A 24,223-nucleotide genomic window follows, 5' to 3' on the forward strand; every position below is an offset into this window, starting at 1 on the left:
CGGATGCGCCTATCGGTTATAATTCCACTGGCGGCACTAAAAACCCACTCTGACAAAACGCTAGCCGCAGAGCAGGCCAGGACCTCCAAGGTGTAGAGAGCCAGTTCATGCTACGTGTCCAGCTTAGATACCCAATAATTATAAGGCACAGAGGAATCATGGAGGACTTTGGTACGGTCGGCAAGGTACTCCCTCACCATGTTCCGAAACGTTTCCCTCCTTTTGAGAGTCCCCGCGCCTCAGGGCCTGTGCGATGGGAGGGTCTGAGAAAACTGTCCCAGAACTTTGATAGTGTTTCTGTTAGAACCCTCCTGTTTGTTTTTTTCCATCTTGTGTTTTGCGGTCACGTGACCATCTGCCTTTATATTCCAGCTCCTCCCTTGTGGCTGTGCTGGACTTTAGTGTTTGACTGTTTCTCTAGCCTGATGCTTCAGGTGTCTTTCTCTGTCAAGTTCGCTTGGTCCTCTGGGACCTATAGTACATTTTATCAGTTTATCTTTTTGTGTTCTGCAACAACTTCTCTGTTTAGGAGGTGTCACATTTTTTGTCCCAGTCCTCAGTTCTTTTAGGGACCCCTCCCTTAATTCTATATGTCTTCGTTCAGACTAGCCGAGGACTAAGGCGGGTCTGTTCACTAGGAACAGATAGCCCGCTTCATCGTAGGGATTCAGCTTAGTCTTACTGTAGGGACAGCTTTCCCCTATCTTTCCTTAGTACATGTTGCAGATCATAACAGCAAGTCCAGCCCAAAAAAAACTAAAAGGAAAGAAATTCAGGGATCAGTATGGTTTCCGTCCAGGAGTTGGCTCAACGCCTGCAGGGATTGTCTCTGGAGGTGGCCGAGCTTCAGCAGCACGTGAGTAGCTGTCCTGGAGCGCATTTTGTCGAACCCAAGGTAGGACTGGCTGATGTTTTTATGGTAAACAGCAAGATTTTTTTTCCTTAAAAAATGCTTGTTTGTTATATTTTTGTTTGAGACCAAGGTCCTCTGGGAATGAATCACAGCACATTGGTTTTATTATGTCACTTTTGCGCAATGAACCACAGGGGTGTCCCTTTTCTCTCCAGCCTAATGATCCGTGTTTAAGGTCTGTTGAAGAATTTTTTTCTGCTATGGGGCTATTATATGATGATACTGATAGAATCTCATCTGCTGAATCAGAACTCAGACGTTTGAATTTGGGGTCAGATGATGTTGAAAATTATTGCACACACTTCAGGAGATGGGCTTCAGAAGTTAAGTGGAATGATCCTGCGCTGAGATGTTTATTTCTCGCTGGTCTGAGTGAAAGGATTAAGGATTTGCTAATTGCATTCCCTGCACCTGAGACTCTGCAGGATGCTATGCAGTTAGCTGTTTGTATAGACAGGAGACTGAGGTGCAGGCTCAATGAGGTAAAGACTTCTGTAATGTCAGGTCCTAGTCCCCAGAAATCTGCTCAGTTGGCGGAGAACCGATGGCGGTTGGGGCGATGTCACTCACCTCTCAGGAAAGAGACCGGAGGTTCGCCGAGGGATTGTGTCTTTATTGTGGTAAAGCTGACCATTTGATTAAGTATTGTGAACGTCGTTTAGGTAAAGAAAAAAAAAAAAGGTCAGTTACGCCCGTATAGTTTTACGCTCTGCTGGAGTATTTCTTTCTGGGAGTACTACTCTGCAGGGAGATTTGATTGAATTTCAGGTATTTGTGGATTGTGGTTCAACACTTAATGTGATTGATAAAGGGTTTTTGGAAAACCTTAAATTGAGATCCAAATCTTTGTCATCACCTATTTCTGTGATTGCAATTGATAACACTCCTTTGAAATGTATTACTCACAAGATTGCTTCATTTCCCCTCACTATCAATGGAGTTCACCAAGAAATTTTGGACTTGGTTGTTTTAGATAATTTACCCTCTCCAGTTGTTCTAGGATTGCCTTGGTTAAAACTGCACAATCCTTTATTGGACTGGTCTACTAATATGATAGTCTTGGAGTCCGAAGTGCTATGATAAATGTTGTAATGGTTGCATTGCGGCTGTGGAAAAAGGGGTATTACCTGTACTTATTCAAGATTTTTGGAGGGTTTTTTCGGAGGAGTTGTCGCAAGTTTTACCTCCTCATAGGGATTATGATTGCTCCATTGAGTTTGTTCCGGGAGCTACTCTTCCCAAGAGTCGCTTGTTTAATCTGACTATCCCTGAAAGGAAGGCCTTGGAGGAGTACATACAGACTAGCCTGGCTGCTGGTCACATTAGACCTTCTAAGTCGCCTGTGGCAGTTGGATTTTTCTTTGTTAAAAAAAAGGACGGCGGTTTACGTCAATGTCTGGATTTTCGTGAAATTAATAAGATTACCGTACGCAATTCCTACCCATTGCCGTTAATTCCTGACTTGTTTAACCAGTTAGTGGGGGCCAATTGGTTCTCCAAAATTGATCTCCGGGGGGCATACAATTTGTTACGAGTGAAGGAGGGTGATGAATGGAAAGCTGCTTTTAACACTCTGGTAGGTCATTTTGAGAATCTGGTGATGCCTTTTGGTCTTACCAATGCACCTGTATTTTTTCAGAACCTTATTAATGACATCCTGAGACCTTTGATTGGTATGAATGTGGTTGTGTATTTGGTTGACATTTTGATTTATTCACCAGATCTAGAGTCCCATTGGCAGAGTGTACGTGATGTTTTGCAGTTATTGAGTGACAATTCACTCTTTGCTAAGCTGGAGAAATGTGAGTTTGCTGTGCAGAGAATTAGTTTTTTGGGCTACATTGTCTCCAGCGAGGGCTTTGAGATGAACCCTGTGAACGTTCAGGTTGTGCAGAAATGGCCTAGGCCTATTGGTTTGAAATCTATAGAGATTTTTGGGTTTTGCCAATTATTACAGGAAATTCATTAAGAATTTTTCTGTAATTGTTAAACCTCTAACCGATCTCACCAGGAAAGGTGCGAATACGGCCCAGTGGACTGCTGAGGCCATCGAAGCGTTTGAGTATCTCAAGGAGAGGTTCAATTCTGCCCCTATCCTTATGCAGCCTGATGAGACCGAGCCTTTTTTGGTCGAGGTCGATGCTTCATCGGTGGGGGTCGGAGCAGTTTTGTCTCAGGAGAACAAGGGTGGAGTACATCCTTGTGCCTTCTTTTCGAAAAAAAATTCGGAAACCGAACTGAATTATGATTTTGGAAATCGGGAGTTGCTGGCTATTAAACTTGCATTTGAACATTGGCGTCATTTTTTGGAAGGCGCTAGATTTCCTATTAAGGTTTTCACAGATCATAAGAATTTGATCTATCTGGATGCTGCCAAGCGCTTGAATGCCCGTCAAGCTAGGTGGGCACTTTTTTTTTTTTTTCTCGGTTTCATTTTTCTGTTACCTATATCCCTGGTACTAAGAATGTTAAAGCCGATGCTTTATCTCGCAGCTTCTCTCTTGCGGTCGGTGCCGAGGAGGAGGAAAGCATTTTACAGAAAAGAGTTGTGGTGGCGGCATTGGACTCCGTTTTGGAGGATGAGATTCTGAAAGCTCAAGATGATGCTCCATCTAACACTCCCCATGGGAGGTTGTTCGTGCCTAGAGCCTTTAGGAGAGGTTTGTTTGTGGAGTGTCATGAGTCTCGGTTGGCAGGTCAGCCAGGAATTTCTGAGACTAAGAGACTTATCAGTCGCAGTTTTTGGTGGCCTGGATGGCAGAAGGAAGTCATCAAGTGGGTGCGTCAGTGTACTGTGTGTGCTAGGTCAAAGGCTTCACATGCTCCTGCTGCGGGGATGCTTTGCCCTCTGGAGGTTCCTAGTGCGCCTTGGAAGCATCTCACAATGGATTTTATTACTGATCTGCCTGTATCCGAGGGTTTTACTGTCATCTGGGTGGTCGTGGACCGTTTTAGTAAGATATGTCATTTGTTTCCATTCATTAAGTTGCCCTGCGCCAAGACACTCGCTAAGGCGTTTGTTAAGGAGATTGTCAAGCTCCATGGCGTTCCCACGGATATTGTTTCTGATAAAGGACCTCAGTTTGTGGCTGCTTTTGGCATGCTTTTTGTGACAGATTGGGAGTCCATTTGTCATTTTCGTCTGGTTATCATCCTGAGTCGAATGGCCAGACTGAAAGAAAGAACCAGGATGTTGAACAGTTTTTGCGTTGTGTTGTGGCGGACAATCAAGAGGTGTGGTCTGAGTTTCTGCCTCTCACAGAATTTGCTCTTAACAATCATACATCCTCCTCTGCTGGGTGTTCTCCTTTTTTTTGTTGTACTGGGAGACATCCGTCTTTTGGTTCGTTCTCCAAATTGGGGTCGGCGGTGCCGGAGGAGGAGAATTTTTCCGGTGATTTGGAGAGAGTTTGGACTAATGTACGTTGCAACCTTCAAGAGGCTAACAAGAAGTCCAAGAAGTATTTTGACAGGAAACGTAAGTAGGTTTTGTTTACTATGGGTGACACGGTTTGGTTGTCCTCAAAGAACCTGCGGTTGAGGATTTCCTCTAAAAAACTGGGTCCTAAGTTTGTGGGTCCATTTAAAGTGCTTCAGGTTGTTAACCCGTCTGCTCTTAGGTTGGATGTCCCTACTTCCTGGACGATTAATCCTGTGTTTCATGTTTCCTTGTTGAAAAAGGCTGACGTTTCAGATAGGGACGCCACTGTCACAGTTCCTCCTGTTGTGGAAGACGGCGAATATGAAATTTCTCGTATCTTGAATTCTAGATGGCATAGAGGGAGATTACAGTATCTTGTCTCCTGGAAGGGTTTCGGTCCCGAAGACAACTCCTGGGTTAGGACGGATGATGTCTCTGCTCCTAGGCTTGTTAAAGCTTTCCACAGGAGGTTTCCGGATAGGCCTGGGCCTGGAGGATCCAGAGGATCCTAATAAAAGAGGGGGTACTGTTAGAGATTCAGCTTTGTCTTACTGCAGGGACAGCGTTCCCCTATCTTTCCTTTGTACATGTTGCAGATCATAACAGTTTCCCTGCCTCTGCTGCATTGCATGTGTCTCTCACCTATACTCCTTGGTTGTCCAATGAACTGTGACCTCTGCCGCCAGCGTTTTCAGATGGGAATTTTTTAAATAATTCTACAACAAGGGCCTTCTCATACTGCCCCATTTTATTAGGCCTGTCCTGCGTGGGAATAAGAGACAGAAAGTTCTCCTTGTAGCGTAGGTCTAGAAGTGTCACCGACCAATAATGACGGTCATCCAAATTTTGGAAAACGCGAGGGTCATGGAAATGGCAGTGTAACATAAACTCAGCCATGTGTGCCTATCAGAAATGAACCAGTGCAAAGGGTTTTAATAGCAACTTATCAATCATTCCTAATTGTTTCTAGTTTTGGCACTGCAGTGGCATTCTTTCAATCTGTCTATTCTGTCTCATGACTGGGAAGCAAAACAAGTCCCAATTTCCAGCTGTGATAAAAGATGGATCATTTAATTATGGAACTTCAAATCCCAAGCCCTTGTTCTCGATACAGCTTCTGTCGCATTCCGCAAATTTGTCATGGTCCTATTCGAGAATGCTCTTCAAAAAATACTCTGTTTCTTAATTGCCATGACTGAGAGCGACATCTTATTCAATGCTTCTGCTGTGCGTGGAATGGAACTGAAGCTCAATGTTGTTTTGCTCAATTAACCACTTGAAATTATCGATTAGTGACTAAATCTTCCCTGGCTTTCCCGTCCTCACCAGCTTGTGGTGCTGTGGCTTAGTTGGTTAAAGCACCTGTCTAGTAAACAGGAGATCCTGAGTTCAAATTTCAGCAGTGCCTTCTTTTCATCTTCTCAGTGTGAAGCTTTCTATCCTCATAGTGGGATAACATCAAATTGGCCTTTGCTAAGTCTCTGTGATAGTGCAATAGTGGGAGTAAGAATCTGCTATAAGTGCTAAAGAGGAAGAAAGATGGAATCAAGCATGAAAAAAGTAAAACCAGTGGATTTTATTTTACTATTTTGAAATGCCTCCTCCTTACGTATCTGACTCTCTAAGCAAAGTTTGATAGCAGCCTTCTTGAATGGTAGAAGATTTAAACTTTCATGTTTGAAGAATTCATTGCTTGGGCAGAAAATAAAACCTTGAGCTGGAAACTTAAAAGAATCAGAAAAGAAATAGGACAGATTGAATTCAAAGCCATGCATGCGTAGCTCAATCTCTTAACTGCATTGTTAATGTATCATCTTACCTACACAGCCAACTTGCCTGCATGAACATGTAGAAACCAGACGATAGGACTATAGCAGCTTTCTTGAAAGAGAAAAGAATCAACTTTCATGCTTGAAGTATACACCATTTTGCCTAAAAATGAAAGCCAATCTTGTCAAAGGGAAAGAATCAGATTAGATCAACGAGGATGGGATTCAAACCCATGCATGCAGAGCACAATGGATTAGCAGTCCATCGCCTTAACCACTCGGCCACCTCGTCTACATGACCAAGTCTAAATTAGGAGGTAAGATCTCATGAGGATTTTAAGCTGTCCGGGTGTTTTTGCTGAAGATTGTATAAAGGCTTTTGGCAGTGTGGCCTCATCTCCTCTCCTAGAGTATCTATTGTCTAAAGTTAGATTAGGACAAGCCTTATCAGAAATGAACCAGTGCAAAGGGTTTTAATAGCAACTTATCAATCATTCCTAATTGTTTCTACTTTTGGCACTGCAGTGGCATTCTTTCAATCGGTCTATTCTGTCTCATGACTGGGAAGCAAAACAAGTCCCAATTTCCAGCTGTGATAAAAGATGGATCATTTAATTATGGAACTTCAAATCCCAAGCCCTTGTCCTTGATACAGCTTCTGTCGCATTCTGCAAATTTGTCATGGTCCTTTTCGAGAATGCTCTTCAAAAATTACTCTGTTTCTTAATTGCCATGACTGAGGGCGACATCTTATTCATTGCTTCTGCTGTGCGTGGAATGGAACTGAAGCTCAATGTTGTTTTGCTCAATTAACCACTTGAAATTATCGATTAGTGACTAAATCTTCCCTGGCTTTCCCATCCTCATCAGCTTGTGGTGCTGTGGCTTACTTGGTTAAAGCACTTGTCTAGTAAACAGGAGTAGTGTTGAGCCACCCCCGTAGTGTTCGAGTTCGGTTCGGTTCGTCGAACACCCGTGTGTTCGCCGAACTGTTCGTCGAACACCGTTAAAACCAATGGCAGGCAAACAAAAACACATAGAAACACATAGAAAACACCTTCAAAGGTGTCCAAAAGCTGACAAACTGCTCAGAAGACACAACTAACACATGGAAAAGTGACAAGTACATATAGTCATGAGAAAAGAAAAGAGGTGGAGGAGTAAAAGGAGGGGGAGACACAGATATAGGCATGTCATGCCCTTCTAAAATCCAAAAAGTGAGAAGCCGACACGTTCAGTCCGCTCCTGCCCGTGCCACCTCCGTGTCGCCGGGCTTGTGCCAGAGACGCGGTGAACCCTGACGGCCAGCCCCCCTCTCCCAATACTGGTGCCTGTCCGCTGGTGGGTCGAGCGAGCCCCCCTGTGGTGGAGGCAGCTCTAAGTTTTTTAATTTAAATTGTCTCTCTAATTTGAATGAATACACTTTAAATCCATTTACAAGGATCTATTGGAGGGCAAGTCTCATGCCAGCAGCCACGTAATTCCAGCTCCATTAGCGTCCACTAAAGCTGCTGCAGTTAAAAAGCTTTTATAAGGATCGAGCTCGGCTGTCCACCGCAAGGCATCCTACTGCCAGTCCCAGCCCCTATGCCTTGGGGTGCCTCCTGATGCTCTTCACTGAGTATCCCGTGGTCCCGAAGCATTTCCTTTGAAAAAATGAAGTGTCCAAACTACAGGTGGTGTAGCTTGCTTAACAGCCGGGATAATCCGCTGACTAGCAGACACTGCTACTAGGCACAAAGTATTTCCTGGGCTAGATGCAGTTAAAAATTTGTAAGTAGATACTCTCGTTGGATGCTGAGAAAGCATTCCATGGAGTCTCCTGGCACGCCATATATGATTCTCTTAAAAAGCTTGGGGTAGGGGTCTAGGGGACCCTTTTATAGCCAAAATCACGGCCCTGTATCACAATACGTCACCTAGGCTGAAGATAAATGGAACTGTAGCACCCTGAGGGCTCGGTTGCTACAGACGTATTGCACCTCACCCAGAGGTGTGATATCTCACTCTCAGGTAAGGATGGAGTGTGGATCAGGACCCGACACCTGCATGCATTACACCACATTGCCGTGGGGCAGGGCGACCAATATGCCCCTGAGATGGGCACGACAGTCCCTGTCCCTGGCTGGAGTGGGGGGAGGGAACACTGAGGAAGGGGAACCCTGTAGTGCAGGAGCAGGGAGGAAGCAGTTCCTGGGTGCATTGAGAAGGGAGTATAAAAGGTGGGCACCATCTTAGTTCAGTGCAGAGAAGTCTGAGCAGAAGTGGCAGGGAGCAGGGGCTCTGCATGAGCTCTGCTCCGGAGGCGGGCCTAGTAACAGAGGCCCAGGCCTGCAAGAGGGAGAAGGAAGGAAGAGGAGCGGAGAAGGCTCCAGGAACGAGGAATGAAGGGATCCCAGGGGTGCGGACGGGCGAGTCGCCACCGCACGCCCCAATCCACCTGCGTGGAGGGGTCAGGCCAAAGGGGGAGACCGGTCCCCGAACTAGTGGAGGCAGGAAACGACCCTCAGCTAGAAACCGGAGGCTCTGACATTTTATGTGGCGCAGCCCCTCGCTACACCCGCTAGGAAGGCACCACATAGGGTCAGGGAAACTGGCGCCAAGTTTACCAAGAGGAGGCCCGAGGCAGCCGGACAGAAGTGTTGGTAAGAAAGGCCAGACAAAGGACACACAAAGGGGGTCCTGTGAAGCGCTCCAAAGTTATCTGGGAGTTGTCTGAGCCCCTCACCTGGTGAGCACAGTACGACGTGGGCAGCCGTTACCTGCAGACGTGGTCTGGATAATAAGAACTGTGAGTAAAGGCCCTGAACTGCATCACTGACTCCGTGTCGTTACTGCTGCTGCCCTGCACCATCACCCCCATCCTCCGCATACACTGCCCTGAGGCTATACTCCTCCCGTGGGGAGTTATGCTGCGCTCTGCTGCACCCACAACACCAGCCTCAGCGGTCTGCCCTGTAGCGGCGGTTCACTCTGACCGCAATCCACGGGTGGCGTAGTCGTACATTTAAACATCAAAACCACATAAATAGTTCCGCCACTGGTTTGACCACCCTGAGCCACGGAACCGGGTCGCCGCCACGAAGACTACAACCACCAGCATCCACCAAAAAGGGTCCGGCTCCGGGTGTCCCAAGGCCCAGGGGGTGCGTCAGAACATTTTCATCACCTTTCACAATCACCAATGGGACAAGGCAGGGATGTCCTCTGTCCCCTCTCTTATACATCCTAGTGACGGAGCACCTGCTCTCATCAATTCGCCATAACCCCAATATTAGGTGGATTGAGGTGGGAGGCACCGAGTACAAGTGCTCTCTATTTGCTGATGATGTCCTAGTATATATCACTCAATCACATATATCCATCCATGCTGTTATGGCTGAAATAGATCACTTTGTTACATGGTCAAATTTTAAAATCAATGCAGCGAAGTCTGAGGCCCTCGATGTCTCCCTCCCCAAATCCATATAGGATTCCATCCAGTCCAACTTTCCCTTTGCCTGGCCCTTACAGGGTATCAAATACTTAGGAATTCCTATTCATAGAGGCCTCTCCCATCTATGTTATCTTAATTTTGGGCCCTTTATTGAACAACTCCATACAGACCACGGTTGGCAAGTTAGAACTGTAAGATTCACTACGTGAACCACTGGTGTTTTGTGGAAAAGCACATGTACACTGCGTTCCAAATTATTATGCAAAAAGTGTTTAGGAGTGATAAGGGAAGAATTTGTTTGTTTGTCAGTTAAACTCATTGATGGTGATGTGTGTCAGGGCTCTTTATATCACTGTAAGCAATTGCAGACACCTGTGCTAATTAGTTTGGCAGGTGTGTCCAATGAAAGGCAAGACTACTTAAAAAGGCTCTCTCACATTATTAAGCAGCCTACATTTTCTGCCAAAATGGGAAAGAAAAAGGATGTGTCGGCTGCTGAGAAGCAACAAATTGTGGAGTGTTTAGGTCAAGGCATGACTACAATCAACATTGTGTGATGATCAGGATGAACTGTCTTGGCAATCAAGAAGTATGTAGCTGATTCACAGTACACACGTGTGCGTGCTGATAAGGGCAAATTGAGGACTCTTTCCTACAGGCAATTACGTCAGGTTGAAAGAGCAGCGGCAAAAAAGCCTTGTCATAGCAGCAGACAAGTTTTTGAAGCTGCTGGTGCCTCCAACGTCCCCCGAACAACAAGATGCAGGGTCCTTCAGAGGTTTGCAGCTGTGCATACGCCATCCTGTCGACCTCCTCTATCCACTTCACACAAGCAGAAACGGCTCCAGTGGGCCAAACATTACATGAAGACTGATTTCAAAACTGTTTTGTTCACGGATGAGTGCCGTGCAGCGCTCGATGGTCCAGATGGATGGAGTGGAGGATGGCTGGTTGATGGACACCCCACGCAAACACGGCTACAGCGCCAACAAGGAGGAGGTGGAGTAATGTTTTGGGCTGGAATCATGGGGAGAGAGATTGTCGGCCCCTTTAGGATCCCTGAAGGCGCTAAAGATGAACTCCATAATGTATGTGGATTTTCTCAAACAGCACTTCCTGCCATGGTTCAAGAAGAAGAACCGTGTATTTCACAGCAAGATCATTTTTCTGCATGATAATGCACCATCTCATGCTGCACATAAAACATCTGCATCTCTGGCTGATATGGGCATAAAAGGGGACAAACTTATGGTGTGACCCCCATGCTCCCCTGACCTCTACCCCATTCAGAACCTTTGGAGCATCATTAAAAGGAGTGTCTATGATGGCGGGAGGCAGTTCACATCTAAGCAACAGCTCTGGGAGGGTATTCTGTCCTCATGCAAAACAATTGAAGCAGAAACCATCCAAAACCTGACAAATTCAATGGACGAGAGAGTTCAGAAGCTCCTTTCGAACAAGGGGTCCTATGTGAAAATGTAACATCACCTAGAATAAAGTTTTGAGTTGAAAACTGTTTGATTTCAGTTTCTAACAACCTGCTAATGCTTATAATTTCAAAAATGACCATTTTTTTGGTCTTTATTAAAATGAAAAGGTTGATCGAAAAGTTTGGGGGATCTAAGAGTGTGGCAACCCAGTAGTCATGATTACTTCGAATTCTGACAATATGAGGGTCATGCTGCAGGTAGTGCAGCAAGAAGGCACTTATGTGTCTTGCGCATCTCGGAGCCCCAAAATTATTTTCCGGGCTAGATGCAGCTAAAAATTATTATTAATTTTAAATCTGGTGAAGCTTTAGTATAGATGGCCTAATAGGATCAGTGCTGCACACTGCTACAAAGCCCAAATTATTTTCCAGTCAAGATACAGATAAACATGATTAGTAATTTTAAATCTGGTGGAGCTTATTATAGATGGCCTAATAGAATCAGTGCTGCACACTGCTACAAAGCCCAAATTATTTTCCAGCCAAGATACAGATAAACATGATTAGTAATTTGAAAGCTTAAAACGGTTGGTAGGGTGATTTTAACCAATCATCAAGCTTTTACTCTTCCCAGGATGACACAGGGGTAGAAAAGTCGTTTCGGATCCATGATTTGTTCATCTTTATGAACGTGAGTCTGTCTACATTATCAGTGGAGAGCCGCGTGCGCTTATCTGTCAGCACACCACCAGCAGCGCTGAACACACGTTCAGACAGAACGCTGGCTGCGGGGCATGACAAGATCTCCAAGGCGTAAGTGGCTAGCTCCGGCCATTTATCCAGATTGGAAGCCCAAAAAGAGCAAGGGTCCAGTGACACAGTCGTGGCTTCAATGTTTACTTGGAGATACTCCTGTACCATCGTCTCTAGGCGTTGACTATGTGTCAGACTTCTTGTCTCCTGTGGCCTTGCAAAGGATGGGCTAAAAAAGTGGTGAAATGATTCCGCAAAATTGATGTTACCAGCAGATACTGTGGTTCTGTTACGGTTTGAGTGCTGAACACTTGACGGTCCCACGGTTGGCAAGTTGGAACTGTGAGATTCACTACGTGCACCACTGGTATTTTGTGGAAAAGCACATGTAAGATTCTGCAACAGTCTCTGCTGATACTCCTGCATGCGTGCATCCCTTTCTATGGCAGGAATAATTTCTGCAAATTTACTTTTGTACCGGGGATCTAACAGTGTGGCAACCCAGTAGTCAGGATTATTTCTAATTCTCACAATTCGAGGGTCATGTTGCAGGTAGTGCAGCAAGAAGGCACTCATGTGTGTTGCGCATCCAGGAGCACCAAGTCCCTTTTGTGTTGGTGGCGAGGTAACAATCATGCTTCCTTCCTCTGTCCTCTCCCCCCAACCTCGCACAACAGAAATGTGATCAAGGTCTCCCTCATCTGATGAGTCTTCCATCAGTTCGTCCTCCACTTCTTCCTGGGCTCCTGCACCTTCCTCACTAGTTTGGCTGCTACCATGCGCCCTGGTAAAACCATCTCCCCCACCCTCACATGCCTGCCGCCTTGGTGCTGCCGACCGTCTGGACCTTGCAGATGTTAGCCCTTCCGCATACAACTCCTCCTCTACTTCCTCCACCTCCTCTTGTGCCACCACCTGACTCCGAATTCTGTTTAACATGTGCTCCAGCATGTAAATCACCGGAATAGTCATGCTGATAATTGCATCGTCAGCACTAAACATCTTCGTCGCCATTTCAAAACTGTGCAGAAGGGTGCATAGGTCCCTGATCTGAGACCACTCCTCCAGCGTGATTTGCCCCACCTCTGAATCTCGTTGGCCCAGGCTATACGTCAGAACGTATTGCACCAGGGCTTGTCGGTGCTGCCACAGTCGCTGCAACATGTGCAGAGTTGAATTCCACCGGGTAGGCACATCGCATTTTAGCCGGTGAAGTGGCAGGCCCAACGACTTCTGTAGAGATGTAAGTCGCTGAGCTGCGGGATGCGAACGGCGGAAGTGAGCACACAGCGACCGTGCCCTCTGCAGAAGGCCATCTAGTCTGGGATAGTGGGCTAAAAATTGCTGGACAACCAGGTTCAACACGTGAGCCATACAAGGCACGTGTGTGACATTGCCCCGGCAAAGGGCCGCACCCAGGTTTGCAGGATTGTCGCACACGGCCTTCCCTGGTTTCAGGTCCAGTGGAGACAACCATTCATGAAATTGGTTCTCCAGAGCTGACCACAACTCCTCAGCTGTGTGACTCACATTTCCCAGACATTTCAATGTAAAAACCGCCTGATGACGTTGAGCCCTACTGCCAGCATAGTAAGGAGGTGTGCAGGATCCCTTCTGCGCAGTTAGAAAGCTTGTGGCATGACCAGACAGGCTTTCGGTGCAGGTGGAAGACCGAGAGAAGGTTGAGGAGGCAGAAGCAGTGGAGGAACTTTGACATAAAGAGGATTGACGCACAACTCGTGGGGACGGCAAGACTTGGACAGCAGCCCCTTGTCCTGCTGTCACCATAGTTACCCAGTGCCCAGTCAGCGACATGTAACGCCCCTGTCCATGCCTACTCGTCCAAGTGTCTGTGGTGAAATGCACCCTGTCACACACAGAGTTTCTCAAAGAAGCTGTGATGTTGTGTGCGACATGCTGGTGGAGCGCAGGCACACCTTTCTTTGAGAAGTAGTGCCGACTGGGCATCTGGTACTGGGGCACTGCGACGGACATAAGGTCTCGAAAATCCTCTGTGTCCACCAGGCGGAAAGGCAGCATTTCTGTAGCCAAGAGCTTGCAGATGGTGAAATTCAACCTCTTAGCTTTCTCATGGCTAGGAGGAAATGGTCTTTTACTTGTCCACATCTGAGGGACCGAGGGCTGGCTATTGTGCTTAGACGGGGTTGATAAGGGTGTCCCCGGCAAACTGCCGGTCTGTGAGGAAGATGCAGGCGGACATGTTAGGTTGCCTTGATCCAAAGGTGGTGCTATCGATGTCGGACAGCGCTCAACACCAGCTGGTGTTACCACCTCCAAAGAAAATGATGACCTGCCAATCACGCTGGCTGTTGCGGGTAAAGAGGTGGCAGGTCTGCGCCCCAAAACAGGTGTGACTGCTGTCCCCCCAGTCACAGAGGATGAAGAGGCCGCGGATGCACAAGATATGGCAGATGGTGGTTGGCCCGGCCGGCTAGGCCGCATTGTAGCACACTGAGCTTCCCACTGCAACTTATGCTTCATGTCCATGTGCCGGTTCATGCATGAAGTACTCAAACTATGTATTTTTTGGCCTCTACTTAGCTTTTGCTGACAAATGTTACAGATAACACGAGTTGGGTCATCTTTATCGATCTGAAAAATGCCCAGGCTATGCAAGGCTTAGCACCCATGCGACCTGAAGAGCCACCACGACTTGTGGTGAGAGGCAGAGTTGTGTTTGAGGATGCAGTTGTTGACGTGCTTCCAGTACTACGTCTCTGTCCAGGAAGGCGCAACCTGACCTCGTCGTCACTAGCATCTTCCTCCACCTCCTCTGCTGACCTCATCTCTTGGCTGACTGTGGGTTGACAGTAAGTGGGATCTCCAACCTCATCATCATCACCCTGTGCGTTATCACACCCGTCGTCCTCAGAGCCAACCTGTTCCTGCCCTGACAAAAAACTAAAGTTGTCGCTCCAATCAGGTATTTGAGTCTTATCATCGTCTTCCTCATTGTCTCCACCAACAGGAGTTACAGTTTGGGAATGAGGGTCTACATTATGGTCAGAACCTTCTGCGTCTGGTCCTGGATCCGACTCATAAAGATTCTGGGCATCAGTGCAGATCATTTCCTCGTCTGGATTCACAGAAGCGCTGGAGTCGACCTCTGATTCCCAGGCTATAGTATGAGTAAACAGCTCTGCAGACTCAACCATCTGTTCTACCTCATACTCAGACGGGCAGCTGGAGATTTGGGAGCTGTGAGGAAGCAAGTGCGATTGGGGTGACACCTTTGAGGACTGGAGTATTTGTGATGTTGAAGTTGATGTGGAGGAGAGCCCACTTAAAGGAGCACTTCATATCCGTTGAAGCACCTGCTGTTTTTGTGCCTCATCTGGAATTTGTAGCGATTGGCGTGGCCGTAAGAAAGGGATCTTATCACATTGTCCGCTAAAAGAAGTAGACATTTTAGTTTGGCTGGAAGATGGTCTTTCTTCTGCAGATGTTACTGTTGCTTTAACACCTACCCCACGGACACAACCTTTTTTCCCCTTCCCAACACGCCTATTCCCCTTTCCACCAGCAGCAGGCCTTTTTCCACTCATTTTGGTGGTTAACTAATTCACAACTCTGGAGTTGTTTGCACAAAAAAACAATGGATGGGAACCGAGCAGAGCTGAGTGGCCAAACTGTGGTATTAGGCCAAAACTATTGGCTGGGTTAGATGCAGAAAAAAATTATATTCAATTTGCAACCTGATGGAGGTCTGTATAGATGGACTAATAGAACAAGTCCCACACACAGCTAGAAGGCCAAATATTTTTTCAGAGGTAGATGCAGAAAAAAATTATATTCAGTTTGCAACCTTATGGAGGTCAGTATAGATGGACTAATAGAACAAGTCCCACACACAGTCTAGAAGGCCAAATATTTTTTCAGAGGTAGATGCAGAAAAAAATTATATTCAGTTTGCAACCTTATGGAGGTCAGTATAGATGGACTAATAGAACAAGTCCCACACACAGCTAGAAGGCCAAATATTTTGTCAGAGGTAGATGCAGAAAAAAATTATATTCAGTTTGCAACCTTATGGAGGTCAGTATAGATGGACTAATACAACAAGTCCCACACACAGCTAGAAGCCCAATATTTTTTCAGAGGTAGATGCAGAAAAAAATATATTCAGTTTGCAACCTGATGGAGGTCTGTATAGATGGTTAATAGAACAAGTCCCACACACAGCTAGAAGCCCAATATTTTTTCAGAGGTAGATGCAGAAAAAAATATATTCAGTTTGCAACCTGATTGGGTTCTGTATAGATGGATTAATAGAACAAGTCCCACACACAGCTAGAAGCCCAATATTTTTTCAGAGGTAGATGAAGAAAAAAATATATGCAGTTTGCAACCTGATGGAGGTCAGTATAGATGGACTAATAGAACAAGTCCCACACACAGCTAGAAGGCCAAATTTTTTTTCAGAGGTAGATGCAGAAAAAAATTATATTCAGTTTGCAACCTTATGGAGGTCAGTATAGATGGACTAATAGAACAAGTCCCACACACAGCTAGAAGGCCAAATATTTTGTCAGAGGTAGATGCAGAAAAAAATTATATTCAGTTTGCAACCTTATGGAGGTCAGTATAGATGGACTAATACAACAAGTCCCACACACAGCTAGAAGCCCAGTATTTTTTCAGAGGTAGATGCAGAAAAAAATATATTCAGTTTGCAACCTGATGGAGGTCTGTATAGATGGATTAATAGAACAAGTCCCACACATAGCTAGAAGCCCAATATTTTTTCAGAGGTAGATGCAGAAAAAAATATATTCAGTTTGCAACCTGATGGAGGTCTGTATAGATGGATTAATAGAACAAGTCCCACACACAGCTAGAAGCCCAATATTTTTTCAGAGGTAGGTGAAGAAAAAAATATATGCAGTTTGCAACCTGATGGAGGTCAGTATAGATGGACTAGTACAACAAGTCCCACACACAGCTAGAAGCCCAATATTTTTTCAGAGCTAGATGCAGAAAAAAATTATATTCAATTTGCAACCTGATGGAGGTCAGTATAGATGGACTAATAGAACAAGTCCCACACACAGCTAGAAGGCCAAATATTTTTTCAGAGGTAGATGCAGAAAAAAATTATATTCAGTTTGCAACCTTATGGAGGTCAGTATAGATGGACTAATAGAACAAGTCCCACACACAGCTAGAAGGCCAAATATTTTTTCAGAGGTAGATGCAGAAAAAAATTATATTCAGTTTGCAACCTTATGGAGGTCAGTATAGATGGACTAATAGAACAAGTCCCACACACAGCTAGAAGGCCAAATATTTTTTCAGAGGTAGATGCAGAAAAAAATTATATTCAGTTTGCAACCTTATGGAGGTCAGTATAGATGGACTAATAGAACAAGTCCCACACACAGCTAGAAGGCCAAATATTTTTTCAGTTCTAGATGCAGAAAAAAATATATTCAGTTTGCAACCTGATGGAGGTCTGTATAGATGGATTAATAGAACAAGTCCCACTCAGAGCTAGATGCAGAAAAAAATTATATTCAATTTGCAACCTGATGGAGGTCAGTATAGATGGACTAATAGAATGATGCTATGCCCAAAAGATTTTACTTCACTAGGTGCAGTAAAAAAATTGGTATTCTATACACAGGTGGTATATCTTGCAACACAGATAGGCTACTCCACTGACTAACACACTCTGCAATAGGCCAAAAATGATTAGCTTTGCTAGATTCAGCCAAATGCTGTGAAAAAACTTGCACAGCACTGGCACAGACCTGCCTGGCAAAAACTGATAGGAACTGATGTAACCTAGTCCTGAAAAGGACTCCAATTACAATTAGTCTTTACTCCCACAATCTATCTATTTAAGAGCACAGACCTCCCTGATAAAAGTCGTAGGAAATGCTGTAACCTAGTCCTTAAAAGGACTGCAATCACAACTATTCCCTACTCCCAAGCTATCTGTAGATTTGTGCGAAAATTGGCTTGAAATTAACAAGGTATAGCGCACACAGCAACAGCGGTGCCATCTAACACGCAGCTGCAGCAGTGAGAAAATGGTGGCGACGGGGAAAATGGCTTGGTCTTATAGGGCAAGGACATGTGACATACACTGCCAAAGACACATGCCCTTGCTTGTGTGAAAAAAAGCACTTCGCTCCGTGTGTGCGCTGCTGATAGGCTGACAGATTGCACCTCCCCACTGCAAATGCGGGAAAGAGAAAAAAAAATGGAGATCTTCATTGTTCCTGCAGAGATCCATCCCCTGCCCCTCCCCCCACCCCGCTGTACACTCAAACTGCGTATTAACATTAATTTTCATCATTACTGAGAAAAAATCCAGTTATGATTTTGGTGCACGAACAGTTATCGAACATAACCTCGAACAGCCGAATTTTTCTCAAATTGTTCGTGTTCGCCGAACGGCTCGAACACCGCCCAAAACAGCTCGAATTTGAGATTGGCGAACAGTTCGAGTAGAACAACGCTCATCTCTAAACAGGAGATCCTGAGTTCAAATCTCTGCAGTGCCTTCTTTTCATCTTCTCAGTATGAAGCTTTCTATCCTCATATTGAGATAACATCAAATTGGCCTTTTGCTAATTCTCTGTGATAGTGCAATAGTGGGAGTAAGAATCTGCTATAAGTGCTAAAGAGGAAGAAAGATGGAATCAAGCATGAAAAAAGTAAAACCAGTGGATTTTATTTTACTATTTTGAAATGCCTCCTCCTTACGTATCTGACTCTCTAAGCAAAGTTTGATAGCAGCCTTCTTGAATGGTAGAAGATTTAAACTTTCATGTTTGAAGAATTCATTGCTTGGGCAGAAAATAAAACCTTGAGCTGGAAACTTAAAAGAATCAGAAAAGAAATAGGACAGATTGAATTCAAAGCCATGCATGCATAGCTCAATCTCTTAACTGCATTGTTAATGTATCATCTTAACTATGCAGCCTACTTGCCTGCATGAACATGTAGAAACCAGATGATAGAACTATAGCAGCTTTCTTGAAAGAGAAAAGAATCAACTTTCATGCTTGAAGTATACACCATTTTGCCTAAAATGAAAGCCAATCTTGTCAAATGGAAAGAAGCAGATTATACCGACGAGGATGGGATTCGAACCCATGCATGCAGAGCACAATGGATTAGCAGTCCATCGCCTTAACCACTCGGCCACCTCGTCTACATGACCAAGTTTAAATTAGGAGGTAAGATCTCATGAGGATTTTAAGGTGTCAGGGTGTTTTTGCTGAAGATTGTATAAAGGCTTTTGGCAGTGTGGCCTCATCTCATCTCCTAGAGTATCTATTGTCTAAAGTTAGATTAGGACAAACCTTATCAGAAATGAACCAGTGCAAAGGGTTTTAATAGCAACTTATCAATCATTCCTAATTGTTTCTACTTTTGGCACTGCAGTGGCATTCTTTCAATCTGTCTATTCTGTCTCATGACTGGGAAGCAAAACAAGTCCCAATTTCCAGCTGTGATAAAAGATGGATCATTTAATTATGGAACTTCAAATCCCAAGCCCTTGTTCTCGATACAGCTTCTGTCGCATTCTGCAAATTTGTCATGGTCCTTTTCGAGAATGCTCTTCAAAAAATACTCGGTTTCTTAATTGCCATGACTGAGAGCGACATCTTATTCAATGCTTCTGCTGTGCGTGGAATGGAACTGAAGCTCAATGTTGTTTTGCTCAATTAACCACTTGAAATTATCGATTAGTGACTAAATCTTCCCTGGCTTTCCCGTCCTCACCAGCTTGTGGTGCTGTGGCTTAGTTGGTTAAAGCGCCTGTCTAGTAAACAGGCGATCCTGAGTTCAAATCTCAGCAGTGCCTTCTTTTCATCTTCTCAGTATGAAGCTTTCTATCCTCATAGTGGGACAACATCAAATTGGCCTTTGCTAAGTCTCTGTGATAGTGCAATAGTGGGAGTAAGAATCTGCTATAAGTGCTAAAGAGGAAGAAAGATGGAATCAATCATGAAAAAAGTAAAACCAGTGGATTTTATTTTACTATTTTGAAATGCCTCCTCCTTACGTATCTGACTCTCTAAGCAAAGTTTGATAGCAGCCTTCTTGAATGGTAGAAGATTTAAACTTTCATGTTTGAAGAATTCATTGCTTGGGCAGAAAATAAAACCTTGAGCTGGAAACTTAAAAGAATCAGAAAAGAAATAGGACAGATTGAATTCAAAGCCATGCATGCATAGCTCAATCTCTTAACTGCATTGTTAATGTATCATCTTAACTACGCAGCCAACTTGCCTGCATGAACATGTAGAAACCAGACGATAGTAAGATAGCAGCTTTCTTGAAAGAGAAAAGAATCAACTTTCATGCTTGAAGTATACACCATTTTGCCTAAAAATGAAAGCCAATCTTGTCAAAGGGAAAGAAGCAGATTATACCGACGAGGATGGGATTCGAACCCATGCATGCAGAGCACAATGGATTAGCAGTCCATCGCCTTAACCACTCGGCCACCTCGTCTACATGACCAATTTTAAATTAGGAGGTAAGATCTCATGAGGATTTTAAGCTGTCAGGGTGTTTTTGCTGAAGATTGTATAAAGGCTTTTGGCAGTGTGGCCTCATCTCATCTCCTAGAGTATCTATTGTCTAAAGTTAGATTAGGACAAACCTTATCAGAAATGAACCAGTGCAAAGGGTTTTAATAGCAACTTATCAATCATTCCTAATTGTTTCTACTTTTGGCACTGCAGTGGCATTCTTTCAATCTGTCTATTCTGTCTCATGACTGGGAAGCAAAACAAGTCCCAATTTCCAGCTGTGATAAAAGATGGATCATTTAATTATGGAACTTCAAATCCCAAGCCCTTGTTCTCGATACAGCTTCTGTCGCATTCTGCAAATTTGTCATGGTCCTTTTCGAGAATGCTCTTCAAAAAATACTCGGTTTCTTAATTGCCATGACTGAGAGCGACATCTTATTCAATGCTTCTGCTGTGCGTGGAATGGAACTGAAGCTCAATGTTGTTTTGCTCAATTAACCACTTGAAATTATCGATTAGTGACTAAATCTTCCCTGGCTTTCCCGTCCTCACCAGCTTGTGGTGCTGTGGCTTAGTTGGTTAAAGCGCCTGTCTAGTAAACAGGAGATCCTGAGATTAAATCTCAGCAGTGCCTTCTTTTCATCTTCTCAGTATGAAGCTTTCTATCCTCATAGTGGGACAACATCAAATTGGCCTTTGCTAAGTCTCTGTGATAGTGGGAGTAAGAATCTGCTATAAGTGCTAAAGAGGAAGAAAGATGGAATCAAGCATGAAAAAAGTAAAACCAGTGGATTTTATTTTACTATTTTGAAATGCCTCCTCCTTACGTATCTGACTCTCTAAGCAAAGTTTGATAGCAGCCTTCTTGAATGGTAGAAGATTTAAACTTTCATGTTTGAAGAATTCATTGCTTGGGCAGAAAATAAAACCTTGAGCTGGAAACTTAAAAGAATCAGAAAAGAAATAGGACAGATTGAATTCAAAGCCATGCATGCAACATCAAATTGGCCTTTGCTAAGTCTCTGTGATAGTGCAATAGTGGGAGTAAGAATCTGCTATAAGTGCTAAAGAGGAAGAAAGATGGAATCAAGCATGAAAAAAGTAAAACCAGTGGATTTTATTTTACTATTTTGAAATGCCTCCTCCTTACGTATCTGACTCTCTAAGCAAAGTTTGATAGCAGCCTTCTTGAATAGTAAAAGATTTAAACTTTCATGTTTGAAGAATTCATTGCTTGGGCAGAAAATAAAACCTTGAGCTGGAAACTTAAAAGAATCAGAAAAGAAATAGGACAGATTGAATTCAAAGCCATGCATGCATAGCTCAATCTCTTAACTGCATTGTTAATGTATCATCTTAACTACGCAGCCAACTTGCCTGCATGAACATGTAGAAACCAGACGATAGTACTATAGCAGCTTTCTTGAAAGAGAAAAGAATCAACTTTCATGCTTGAAGTATACACCATTTTGCCTAAAAATGAAAGCCAATCTTGTCAAAGGGAAAGAAGCAGATTATACCGACGAGGATGGGATTCGAACCCATGCATGCAGAGCACAATGGATTAGCAGTCCATCGCCTTAACCACTCAGCCACCTCGTCTACATGACCAAGTTTAAATTAGGAGGTAAGATCTCATGAGGATTTTAAGCTGTCAGGGTGTTTTTGCTGAAGATTGTATAAAGGCTTTTGGCAGTGTGGCCTCATCTCATCTCCTAGAGTATCTATTGTCTAAAGTTAGATTAGGACAAACCTTATCAGAAATGAACCAGTGCAAAGGGTTTTAATAGCAACTTATCAATCATTCCTAATTGTTTCTACTTTTGGCACTGCAGTGGCATTCTTTCAATCTGTCTATTCTGTCTCATGACTGGGAAGCAAAACAAGTCCCAATTTCCAGCTGTGATAAAAGATGGATCATTTAATTATGGAACTTCAAATCCAAAGCCCTTGTTCTCGATACAGCTTCTGTCGCATTCTGCAAATTTGTCATGGTCCTTTTCGAGAATGCTCTTCAAAAAATACTCGGTTTCTTAATTGCCATGACTGAGAGCGACATCTTATTCAATGCTTCTGCTGTGCGTGGAATGGAACTGAAGCTCAATGTTGTTTTGCTCAATTAACCACTTGAAAATATCGATTAGTGACTAAATCTTCCCTGGCTTTCCCGTCCTCACCAGCTTGTGGTGCTGTGGCTTAGTTGGTTAAAGCGTCTGTCTAGTAAACAGGAGATCCTGAGTTCAAATCTCAGCAGTGCCTTCTTTTCATCTTCTCAGTATGAAGCTTTCTATCCTCATAGTGGGACAACATCAAATTGGCCTTTGCTAAGTCTCTGTGATAGTGGGAGTAAGAATCTGCTATAAGTGCTAAAGATGGAATCAAGCATGAAAAAAGTAAAACCAGTGGATTTTATTTTACTATTTTGAAATGCCTCCTCCTTACGTATCTGACTCTCTAAGCAAAGTTTGATAGCAGCCTTCTTGAATGGTAGAAGATTTAAACTTTCATGTTTGAAGAATTCATTGCTTGGGCAGAAAATAAAACCTTGAGCTGGAAACTTAAAAGAATCAGAAAAGAAATAGGACAGATTGAATTCAAAGCCATGCATGCATAGCTCAATCTCTTAACTGCATTGTTAATGTATCATCTTAACTATGCAGCCAACTTGCCTGCATGAACATGTAGAAACCAGACGATAGTACTATAGTAGCTTTCTTGAAAGAGAAAAGAATCAACTTTCATGCTTGAAGTATACACCATTTTGCCTAAAATGAAAGCCAATCTTGTCAAATGGAAAGAAGCAGATTATACCGACGAGGATGGGATTTGAACCCATGCATGCAGAGCACAATGGATTAGCAGTCCATCGCCTTAACCACTCGGCCCCCTCGTCTACATTACCAAGTTAAAATTAGGAGGTAAGATCTCATGAGGATTTTAAGCTGCCAGGGTGTTTTTGCTGAAGATTGTATAAAGGCTTTTGGCAGTGTGGCCTCATCTCATCTCCTAGAGTATCTATTGTCTAAAGTTAGATTAGGACAAACCTTATCAGAAATGAACCAGTGCAAAGGGTTTTAATAGCAACTTATCAATCATTCCTAATTGTTTCTACTTTTGGCACTGCAGCGGCATTCTTTCAATCTGTCTATTCTGTCTCATGACTGGGAAGCAAAACAAGTCCCAATTTCCAGCTGTGATAAAAGATGGATCATTTAATTATGGAACTTCAAATCCCAAGCCCTTGTTCTCGATACAGCTTCTGTCGCATTCTGCAAATTTGTCATGGTCCTTTTCGAGAATGCTCTTCAAAAAATACTCGGTTTCTTAATTGCCATGACTGAGAGCGACATCTTATTCAATGCTTCTGCTGTGCGTGGAATGGAACTGAAGCACAATGTTGTTTTGCTCAATTAACCACTTGAAATTATCGATTAGTGACTAAATCTTCCCTGGCTTTCCCGTCTTCACCAGCTTGTGGTGCTGTGGCTTAGTTGGTTAAAGCGCCTGTCTAGTAAACAGGAGATCCTGAGTTCAAATCTCAGCAGTGCCTTCTTTTCATCTTCTCAGTATGAAGCTTTCTATCCTCATAGTGGGACAACATCAAATTGGCCTTTGCTAAGTCTCTGTGATAGTGCAATAGTGGGAGTAAGAATCTGCTATAAGTGCTAAAGAGGAAGAAAGATGGAATCAAGCATGAAAAAAGTAAAACCAGTGGATTTTATTTTACTATTTTGAAATGCCTCCTCCTTACGTATCTGACTCTCTAAGCAAAGTTTGATAGCAGCCTTCTTGAATGGTAGAAGATTTAAACTTTCATGTTTGAAGAATTCATTGCTTGGGCAGAAAATAAAACCTTGAGCTGGAAACTTAAAAGAATCAGAAAAGAAATAGGACAGATTGAATTCAAATCCATGCATGCATAGCTCAATCTCTTAACTGCATTGTTAATGTATCATCTTAACTATGCAGCCAACTTGCCTGCATGA

General features: G+C 43.8%; 10 non-coding genes across 10 annotated transcripts; 5 read left to right on the forward strand and 5 right to left on the reverse strand.

Annotated features, from left to right (window-relative positions):
- Positions 1-5,668: 5,668 nt before the first annotated feature.
- Positions 5,669-5,742, forward strand: TRNAT-AGU (transfer RNA threonine (anticodon AGU)). Its single transcript has one exon. It is a non-coding gene; the product is annotated as a tRNA-Thr (tRNA).
- A 571-nt stretch (positions 5,743-6,313) lies between these two features.
- Positions 6,314-6,395, reverse strand: TRNAS-GCU (transfer RNA serine (anticodon GCU)). The gene has a single exon. It is a non-coding gene; the product is annotated as a tRNA-Ser (tRNA).
- Positions 6,396-18,822: 12,427 nt separating this feature from the next.
- TRNAS-GCU (transfer RNA serine (anticodon GCU)) lies at positions 18,823-18,904 on the reverse strand. Its single transcript has one exon. It is a non-coding gene; the product is annotated as a tRNA-Ser (tRNA).
- Positions 18,905-19,487: 583 nt separating this feature from the next.
- TRNAT-AGU (transfer RNA threonine (anticodon AGU)) lies at positions 19,488-19,561 on the forward strand. The gene has a single exon. It is a non-coding gene; the product is annotated as a tRNA-Thr (tRNA).
- A 571-nt stretch (positions 19,562-20,132) lies between these two features.
- TRNAS-GCU (transfer RNA serine (anticodon GCU)) lies at positions 20,133-20,214 on the reverse strand. The gene has a single exon. It is a non-coding gene; the product is annotated as a tRNA-Ser (tRNA).
- A 583-nt stretch (positions 20,215-20,797) lies between these two features.
- On the forward strand, positions 20,798-20,871 carry TRNAT-AGU (transfer RNA threonine (anticodon AGU)). Its single transcript has one exon. It is a non-coding gene; the product is annotated as a tRNA-Thr (tRNA).
- Positions 20,872-21,757: 886 nt separating this feature from the next.
- On the reverse strand, positions 21,758-21,839 carry TRNAS-GCU (transfer RNA serine (anticodon GCU)). Its single transcript has one exon. It is a non-coding gene; the product is annotated as a tRNA-Ser (tRNA).
- A 583-nt stretch (positions 21,840-22,422) lies between these two features.
- Positions 22,423-22,496, forward strand: TRNAT-AGU (transfer RNA threonine (anticodon AGU)). Its single transcript has one exon. It is a non-coding gene; the product is annotated as a tRNA-Thr (tRNA).
- Positions 22,497-23,048: 552 nt separating this feature from the next.
- On the reverse strand, positions 23,049-23,130 carry TRNAS-GCU (transfer RNA serine (anticodon GCU)). Its single transcript has one exon. It is a non-coding gene; the product is annotated as a tRNA-Ser (tRNA).
- A 583-nt stretch (positions 23,131-23,713) lies between these two features.
- On the forward strand, positions 23,714-23,787 carry TRNAT-AGU (transfer RNA threonine (anticodon AGU)). Its single transcript has one exon. It is a non-coding gene; the product is annotated as a tRNA-Thr (tRNA).
- The last annotated feature ends 436 nt before the right edge of the window (positions 23,788-24,223 follow it).

This window comes from Phyllobates terribilis, unplaced genomic scaffold (genome assembly GCF_046119375.1).
Source record: "Phyllobates terribilis strain yellow unplaced genomic scaffold, ASM4611937v1 Scaffold_9__5_contigs__length_417890890, whole genome shotgun sequence".
NCBI classification, from domain to species: domain Eukaryota; kingdom Metazoa; phylum Chordata; class Amphibia; order Anura; family Dendrobatidae; genus Phyllobates; species Phyllobates terribilis.